Source organism: Oncorhynchus keta, chromosome 35 (genome assembly GCF_023373465.1).
Source record: "Oncorhynchus keta strain PuntledgeMale-10-30-2019 chromosome 35, Oket_V2, whole genome shotgun sequence".
NCBI lineage: Eukaryota > Metazoa > Chordata > Actinopteri > Salmoniformes > Salmonidae > Oncorhynchus > Oncorhynchus keta.
Genome location: NC_068455.1, coordinates 77,554,237 through 77,564,154, shown reverse-complemented (window position 1 = coordinate 77,564,154; position 9,918 = coordinate 77,554,237).

Below are 9,918 nucleotides of genomic sequence, written 5' to 3'. Positions count from 1 at the left end.
CCCCGGGTGCGCTGTCCTATGGGACTCACAATAACGACCTACCCCCGGGTGCGCTGCCCTATGGGACTCACAATAACGACCTACCCCCAGGTGCGCTGCCCTATGGGACTCACAATAACGACCTACCCCCGGGTGCGCTGCCCTATGGGACTCACAATAACGACCTACCCCCGGGTGCGCTGTCCTATGGGACTCACAATAACGGCCTACCCCCGGGTGCGCTGTCCTATGGGACTCACAATAACGACCTACCCCCGGGTGAGCTGTCCTATGGGACTCACAATAACGACCTACCCCCGGGTGCGCTGCCCTATGGGACTCACAATAACGACCTACCCCCGGGTGCGCTGCCCTATGGGACTCACAATAACGACCTACCCCCGGGTGCGCTGTCCTATGGGACTCACAATAACGACCTACCCCCGGGTGCGCTGCCCTATGGGACTCACAATAACAACCTACCCCCGGGTGAGCTGTCCTATGGGACTCACAATAACGACCTACCCCCGGGTGCGCTGCCCTATGGGACTCACAATAACAACCTACCCCCGGGTGAGCTGTCCTATGGGACTCACAATAACGACCTACCCCCGGGTGCGCTGCCCTATGGGACTCACAATAACGACCTACCCCCGGGTGCGCTGCCCTATGGGACTCACAATAACAACCTACCCCCGGGTGCGCTGCCCTATGGGACAATCACGGCCGGTCATACAGCCCGGTATCGTTTCTATAGTGACACCCCCCTAGCACTGAGATGCAGTGCCTTAGACCACTGTGATACAGTCTGGAATCAAACCAGGGTGTCTGTAGTGACGCCCCCGTAGCACTGAGATGCAGTGCCTTAGACCACTGCGCCACTCGGCAGCCTTAGATAGAGGTCTGCCTGTGCTGGAGGCCCTGCCCCTTTGCAGCTCCCACTCGGCAGCCTTAGATAGAGGTCTGCCTGTGCTGGAGGCCCTGCCCCTTTGCAGCTCCCACTCGGCAGCCTTAGATAGAGGTCTGCCTGTGCTGGAGGCCCTGCCCCTTTGCAGCTCCCACTCGGCAGTCTTAGATAGAGGTCTGCCTGTGCTGGAGGCCCTGCCCCTTTGCAGCTCCCACTCGGCAGCCTTAGATAGAGGTCTGCCTGTGCTGGAGGCCCTGCCCTTTGCAGCTCCCACTCGGCAGCCTTAGATGCAGGTCTGCCTGTGCTGGAGGCCCCTTTGCAGCTCCCACTCGGCAGCCTTAGATAGAGGTCTGCCTGTGCTGGAGCCCCTTTGCAGCTCCCACTCGGCAGCCTTAGATAGAGGTCTGCCTGTGCTGGAGGCCCTGCCCCTTTGCAGCTCCCACTTGGCAGCCTTAGATAGAGGTCTGCCTGTGCTGGAGGCCCTGCCCCTTTGCAGCTCCCACCAGGCAGCCTTAGATAGAGGTCTGCCTGTGCTGGAGGCCCTGCCCCTTTGCAGCTCCCACTCGGCAGCCTTAGATAGAGGTCTGCCTGTGCTGGAGGCCCTGCCCCTTTGCAGCTCCCACTCGGCAGCCTTAGATAGAGGTCTGCCTGTGCTGGAGGCCCTGCCCCTTTGCAGCTCCCACTCGGCAGCCTTAGATAGAGGTCTGCCTGTGCTGGAGGCCCTGCCCCTTTGCAGCTCCCACTCGGCAGCCTTAGATAGAGGTCTGCCTGTGCTGGAGGCCCTGCCCCTTTGCAGCTCCCACTCGGCAGTCTTAGATAGAGGTCTGCCTGTGCTGGAGGCCCTGCCCCATTGCAGCCCCACTCGGCAGCCTTAGATAGAGGTCTGCCTGTGCTGGAGGCCCTGCCCCTTTGCAGCTCCCACTCGGCAGCCTTAGATAGAGGTCTGCCTGTGCTGGAGGCCCTGCCCCTTTGCAGCTCCCACTCGGCAGCCTTAGATAGAGGTCTGCCTGTGCTGGAGGCCATGCCCCTTTGCAGCTCCCACTCGGCAGCCTTAGATAGAGGTCTGCCTGTGCTGCCCTGCCCCTTTGCAGCTCCCACTCGGCAGCCTTAGATAGAGGTCTGCCTGTGCTGGAGGCCCTGCCCCTTTGCAGCTCCCACTCGGCAGCCTTAGATAGAGGTCTGCCTGTGCTGGAGGCCCTGCCCCTTTGCAGCTCCCACTCGGCAGCCTTAGATAGAGGTCTGCCTGTGCTGGAGGCCCCTTTGCAGCTCCCACTCGGCAGCCTTAGATAGAGGTCTGCCTGTGCTGGAGGCCCTGCCCCTTTGCAGCTCCCACTCGGCAGCCTTAGATAGAGGTCTGCCTGTGCTGGAGGCCCTGCCCCTTTGCAGCTCCCACTCCGCAGCCTTAGATAGAGGTCTGCCTGTGCTGGAGGCCCCTTTGCAGCTCCCACTCGGCAGCCTTAGATAGAGGTCTGCCTGTGCTGGAGGCCCTGCCCCTTTGCAGCTCCCACTCGGCAGCCTTAGATAGAGGTCTGCCTGTGCTCGAGGCCCTGCCCCTTTGCAGCTCCCACTCGGCAGCCTTAGATAGAGGTCTGCCTGTGCTCGAGGCCCTGCCCCTTTGCAGCTCCCACTCCGCAGCCTTAGATAGAGGTCTGCCTGTGCTCGAGGCCCCTTTGCAGCTCCCACTCGGCAGCCTTAGATAGAGGTCTGCCTGTGCTGGAGGCCCTGCCCCTTTGCAGCTCCCACTTGGCAGCCTTAGATAGAGGTCTGCCTGTGCTGGAGGCCCTGCCCCTTTGCAGCTCCCACTTGGCAGCCTTAGATAGAGGTCTGCCTGTGCTGGAGGCCCTTTGCAGCTCCCACTCGGCAGCCTTAGATAGAGGTCTGCCTGTGCTGGAGGCCCCTTTGCAGCTCCCACTCGGCAGCCTTAGATAGAGGTCTGCCTGTGCTGGAGGCCCTGCCCCTTTGCAGCTCCCACTGCAGCCTTAGATAGAGGTCTGCCTGTGCTGGAGGCCCTTTGCAGCTCCCACTCGGCAGCCTCAGATAGAGGTCTGCCTGTGCTGGAGGACCCTTTGCAGCTCCCACTCGGCAGCCTTAGATAGAGGTCTGCCTGTGCTGGAGGCCCTGCCCTTTGCAGCTCCCACTCGGCAGCCTTAGATAGAGGTCTGCCTGTGCTGGAGGCCCTGCCCTTTGCAGCTCCCACTTGGCAGCCTTAGATAGAGGTCTGCCTGTGCTGGAGGCCCTTTGCAGCTCCCACTTGGCAGCCTTAGATAGAGGTCTGCCTGTGCTGGAGGCCCTGCCCCTTTGCAGCTCCCACTTGGCAGCCTTAGATAGAGGTCTGCCTGTGCTGGAGGCCCTTTGCAGCTCCCACTCGGCAGCCTTAGATAGAGGTCTGCCTGTGCTGGAGGCCCCTTTGCAGCTCCCACTCGGCAGCCTTAGATAGAGGTCTGCCTGTGCTGGAGGCCCTTTGCAGCTCCCACTCGGCAGCCTTAGATAGAGGTCTGCCTGTGCTGGAGGCCCCTTTGCAGCTCCCACTCGGCAGCCTTAGATAGAGGTCTGCCTGTGCTGGAGGCCCTTTGCAGCTCCCACTCGGCAGCCTTAGATAGAGGTCTGCCTGTGCTGGAGGCCCTTTGCAGCTCCCACTCGGCAGCCTTAGATAGAGGTCTGCCTGTGCTGGAGGCCCTTTGCAGCTCCCACTCGGCAGCCTTAGATAGAGGTCTGCCTGTGCTGGAGGCCCTTTGCAGCTCCCACTAGGCAGCCTTAGATAGAGGTCTGCCTGTGCTCGAGGCCCTTTGCAGCTCCCACTCGGCAGCCTTAGATAGAGGTCTGCCTGTGCTGGAGGCCCTTTGCAGCTCCCACTCGGCAGCCTTAGATAGAGGTCTGCCTGTGCTGGAGGCCCCTTTGCAGCTCCCACTCGGCAGCCTTAGATAGAGGTCTGCCTGTGCTGGAGGCCCTTTGCAGCTCCCACTCGGCAGCCTTAGATAGAGGTCTGCCTGTGCTGGAGGCCCTTTGCAGCTCCCACTCGGCAGCCTTAGATAGAGGTCTGCCTGTGCTCGAGGCCCCTTTGCAGCTCCCACTCGGCAGCCTTAGATAGAGGTCTGCCTGTGCTGGAGGCCCTGCCCCTTTGCAGCTCCCACTCGGCAGCCTTAGATAGAGGTCTGCCTGTGCTGGAGGCCCTTTGCAGCTCCCACTTGGCAAGTGTTCTTTCGGGTGGTGGTATAGTTTATTAAAATATTTATACCGTTTTTGTCATTACTTTTCTGAACCCACTGCCCCCTCAAATCGTCGTGATGTCATTAAGTTTGCCACCCACTTCCCTCTCCATTGGTACAGAGCTCGCACACGCCCGGTTGTGCCCTTTTTCCCCCCTGTCCGGAGAATGCGCGCGCCCAGTTTGGTGATATTATTTGAGACGCTGAAACAATAAGTTACAGCGCATGTTGGACACAGCGCTCGATAAACCACGGCCCAGTAGATGGAGCTAGCTAGGCATGTTGCTCTTGCACTCGTAGCGCTTTCAAGACAATAGAGAACTACGAGACGAGGACAAATCATGACGTCAGTGATCTTCAGGTCGGAGCTCAAGAAAGATGCCCGAGTTTCCGATTTGGAATTTCAAAACGATTTTCCCATTCGGAGCCAATTTGTTTTCTGAGTTGTGTTCAGTTGTCTGGAACACATTGAAGTCGGAAGTCTGAGATTTCCGAGTTCCTGGTTGTTTTTGCATTATGGTCGCGTTCCCCTGCTCGGACGTCGAATGGCTGAGGATAGAATAGAAACCGTCTGGCGCCGAGTTTGGCCCTTGTTTATCTGACTTCTTTGGTTATCTTCTGTCCAAAAACACTATTTATTTTGCTCAACTAGAGCTTGAAATCAGTTGAAAAGGTTGGTTTGACTGACGTGAGAATTACACCAAGGGGATCCACTGACATAGAGGATGGTCATCTTTCTACACATCTATGTGTAATGCTGGATGTCATGGTTAACAAAAAGATCAGGACATTGAAATGCTACCTGAATTGACAGCATCTGTGTGTGTGTCTCTCTCTCTCTCTCTGTCTCTTTCTCTGTCTCTCTCTCTCTCTGTCTCTCTCTCTCTCTCTCTCTCTCTCTCTCTCTCTCTCTCTCTCTCTCTCTCTCTCTGTCTCTCTCTCTCTCTCTCTCTCTCTCTCTCTCTCTCTCTCTCTCTCTCTCTCTCTCTCTGTCTCTCTCTCTCTCTCTCTCTGTCTCTCTCTCTCTGTCAGTAGAGTACAGTACAGTACAGCTCAGTAGAGTACAGTACAGTACAGCTCAGTAGAGTACAGTACAGCTCAGTAGAGTACAGTACAGTACAGCTCAGTACAGTACAGTACAGTACAGTACAGCTCAGTAGAGTACAGTACAGCTCAGTAGAGTACAGTACAGTACAGCTCAGTAGAGTACAGTACAGTACAGTACAGTACAGTACAGTACAGCTCAGTAGAGTACAGTACAGTACAGCTCAGTACAGTAGAGTAGAGTACAGTACAGCTCAGTAGAGTACAGTACAGCTCAGTAGAGTACAGTACAGCTCAGTACAGTAGAGTAGAGTACAGTACAGCTCAGTAGAGTACAGTACAGTACAGCTCAGTAGAGTACAGTACAGCTCAGTACAGTACAGTACAGCTCAGTAGAGTACAGTACAGTACAGCTCAGTACAGTAGAGTAGAGTACAGTACAGCTCAGTAGAGTACAGTACAGTACAGCTCAGTAGAGTACAGTACAGTACAGCTCAGTACAGTACAGTACAGCTCAGTAGAGTACAGTACAGCTCAGTAGAGTACAATACAGTACAGCCCAGTAGAGTACAGTACAGCTCAGTAGAGTACAGTACAGCTCAGTAGAGTACAGTACAGCTCAGTAGAGTAGAGTACAGTACAGTACAGCTCAGTACAGTACAGTACAGCTCAGTAGAGTACAGTACAGCTCAGTAGAGTACAATACAGTACAGCCCAGTAGAGTACAGTACAGCTCAGTAGAGTACAGTACAGCTCAGTAGAGTACAGTACAGCTCAGTAGAGTACAGTACAGCTCAGTAGAGTAGAGTACAGTACAGCTCAGTACAGTACAGTACAGCTCAGTAGAGTACAGTACAGCTCAGTAGAGTAGAGTACAGTACAGCTCAGTAGAGTAGAGTACAGTACAGCTCAGTAGAGTACAGTACAGCTCAGTAGAGTACAGTACAGCTCAGTAGAGTACAGTACAGTACAGCTCAGTACAGTACAGTACAGCTCAGTAGAGTACAGTACAGCTCAGTAGAGTACAGTACAGCTCAGTACAGTACAGTACAGTACAGTTCAGTAGAGTACAGCTCAGTAGAGTACAGTACAGCTCAGTACAGTACAGTACAGCTCAGTACAGTACAGTACAGCTCAGTAGAGTACAGTACAGCTCAGTACAGTACAGTACAGCTCAGTACAATACAGTACAGCCCAGTAGAGTACAGCTCAGTAGAGTACAGTACAGTACAGCTCAGTAGAGTACAGTACAGCTCAGTAGAGTACAGCTCAGTAGAGTACAATACAGTACAGCTCAGTAGAGTACAGTACAGCTCAGTAGAGTACAGTACAGTACAGCTCAGTAGAGTACAGTACAGCTCAGTAGAGTACAGTACAGTACAGCTCAGTAGAGTACAGTACAGCTCAGTAGAGTACAGTGAAGTACAGCTCAGTAGAGTACAGTACAGTACAGCTCAGTAGAGTACAGTACAGTACAGCTCAGTAGAGTACAGTACAGTACAGCTCAGTAGAGTACAGTACAGCTCAGTCGAGTACAGTGCAGTACAGCTCAGTAGAGTACAGTACAGTACAGCTCAGTAGAGTACAGTACAGCCCAGTAGAGTACAGCTCAGTAGAGTACAGTACAGTACAGCTCAGTAGAGTACAGCTCAGTAGAGTACAATACAGTACAGCTCAGTAGAGTACAGCTCAGTAGAGTACAGTACAGTACAGCTCAGTAGAGTACAGTACAGCTCAGTAGAGTACAGTACAGTACAGCTCAGTCGAGTACAGTGCAGTACAGCTCAGTAGAGTACAGTACAGTACAGCTCAGTAGAGTACAGTACAGCTCAGTAGAGTACAGTGCAGTACAGCTCAGTAGAGTACAGTACAGTACAGCTCAGTAGAGTACAGTACAGTACAGCTCAGTAGAGTACAGTACAGCTCAGTCGAGTACAGTGCAGTACAGCTCAGTAGAGTACAGTACAGTACAGCTCAGTAGAGTACAGTACAGCCCAGTAGAGTACAGCTCAGTAGAGTACAGTACAGTACAGCTCAGTAGAGTACAGCTCAGTAGAGTACAATACAGTACAGCTCAGTAGAGGACAGTACAGCTCAGTACAGTAGAGTAGAGTACAGTACAGCTCAGTAGAGTACAGTACAGTACAGCTCAGTAGAGTACAGTACAGTACAGCTCAGTACAGTACAGTACAGCTCAGTAGAGTACAGTACAGCTCAGTACAGTAGAGTAGAGTACAGTACAGCTCAGTAGAGTACAGTACAGTACAGCTCAGTAGAGTACAGTACAGTACAGCTCAGTACAGTACAGTACAGCTCAGTAGAGTACAGTACAGCTCAGTAGAGTACAATACAGTACAGCCCAGTAGAGTACAGTACAGCTCAGTAGAGTACAGTACAGCTCAGTAGAGTACAGTACAGCTCAGTAGAGTAGAGTACAGTACAGTACAGCTCAGTACAGTACAGTACAGCTCAGTAGAGTACAGTACAGCTCAGTAGAGTACAATACAGTACAGCCCAGTAGAGTACAGTACAGCTCAGTAGAGTACAGTACAGCTCAGTAGAGTACAGTACAGCTCAGTAGAGTACAGTACAGCTCAGTAGAGTAGAGTACAGTACAGCTCAGTACAGTACAGTACAGCTCAGTAGAGTACAGTACAGCTCAGTAGAGTACAGTACAGCTCAGTAGAGTAGAGTACAGTACAGCTCAGTAGAGTAGAGTACAGTACAGCTCAGTAGAGTACAGTACAGCTCAGTAGAGTAGAGTACAGTACAGCTCAGTACAGTACAGTACAGCTCAGTAGAGTACAGTACAGCTCAGTAGAGTACAATACAGCTCAGTAGAGTACAGTACAGTACAGCTCAGTAGAGTACAGCTCAGTAGAGTACAGTACAGCTCAGTACAGTACAGTACAGCTCAGTACAGTACAGTACAGCTCAGTAGAGTACAGTACAGTACAGCTCAGTACAATACAGTACAGCCCAGTAGAGTACAGCTCAGTAGAGTACAGTACAGTACAGCTCAGTAGAGTACAGTACAGCTCAGTAGAGTACAGCTCAGTAGAGTACAGTACAGTACAGCTCAGTAGAGTACAGTACAGCTCAGTAGAGTACATTACAGTACAGCTCAGTCGAGTACAGTGCAGTACAGCTCAGTAGAGTACAGTACAGTACAGCTCAGTAGAGTACAGTACAGCTCAGTAGAGTACAGTGAAGTACAGCTCAGTAGAGTACAGTACAGTACAGCTCAGTAGAGTAGAGTACAGTACAGCTCAGTAGAGTACAGTACAGTACAGCTCAGTAGAGTACAGTACAGCTCAGTCGAGTACAGTGCAGTACAGCTCAGTAGAGTACAGTACAGTACAGCTCAGTAGAGTACAGTACAGCCCAGTAGAGTACAGCTCAGTAGAGTACAGTACAGTACAGCTCAGTAGAGTACAGCTCAGTAGAGTACAATACAGTACAGCTCAGTAGAGTACAGCTCAGTAGAGTACAGTACAGTACAGCTCAGTAGAGTACAGTACAGCTCAGTAGAGTACAGTACAGTACAGCTCAGTCGAGTACAGTGCAGTACAGCTCAGTAGAGTACAGTACAGTACAGCTCAGTAGAGTACAGTACAGCCCAGTAGAGTACAGCTCAGTAGAGTACAGTACAGTACAGCTCAGTAGAGTACAGCTCAGTAGAGTACAATACAGTACAGCTCAGTAGAGTACAGCTCAGTAGAGTACAGTACAGTACAGCTCAGTAGAGTACAGTACAGCTCAGTAGAGTACAGTACAGTACAGCTCAGTAGAGTACAGTACAGTACAGCTCAGTAGAGTACAGTACAGCTCAGTAGAGTACAGTACAGTACAGCTCAGTCGAGTACAGTGCAGTACAGCTCAGTAGAGTACAGTACAGTACAGCTCAGTAGAGTACAGTACAGCTCAGTAGAGTACAGTGCAGTACAGCTCAGTAGAGTACAGTACAGTACAGCTCAGTAGAGTACAGTACAGTACAGCTCAGTAGAGTACAGTACAGCTCAGTCGAGTACAGTGCAGTACAGCTCAGTAGAGTACAGTACAGTACAGCTCAGTAGAGTACAGTACAGCCCAGTAGAGTACAGCTCAGTAGAGTACAGTACAGTACAGCTCAGTAGAGTACAGCTCAGTAGAGTACAATACAGTACAGCTCAGTAGAGGACAGTACAGCTCAGTACAGTAGAGTAGAGTACAGTACAGCTCAGTAGAGTACAGTACAGTACAGCTCAGTAGAGTACAGTACAGTACAGCTCAGTACAGTACAGTACAGCTCAGTAGAGTACAGTACAGCTCAGTACAGTAGAGTAGAGTACAGTACAGCTCAGTAGAGTACAGTACAGTACAGCTCAGTAGAGTACAGTACAGTACAGCTCAGTACAGTACAGTACAGCTCAGTAGAGTACAGTACAGCTCAGTAGAGTACAATACAGTACAGCCCAGTAGAGTACAGTACAGCTCAGTAGAGTACAGTACAGCTCAGTAGAGTACAGTACAGCTCAGTAGAGTAGAGTACAGTACAGTACAGCTCAGTACAGTACAGTACAGCTCAGTAGAGTACAGTACAGCTCAGTAGAGTACAATACAGTACAGCCCAGTAGAGTACAGTACAGCTCAGTAGAGTACAGTACAGCTCAGTAGAGTACAGTACAGCTAAGTAGAGTACAGTACAGCTCAGTAGAGTAGAGTACAGTACAGCTCAGTACAGTACAGTACAGCTCAGTAGAGTACAGTACAGCTCAGTAGAGTACAGTACAGCTCAGTAGA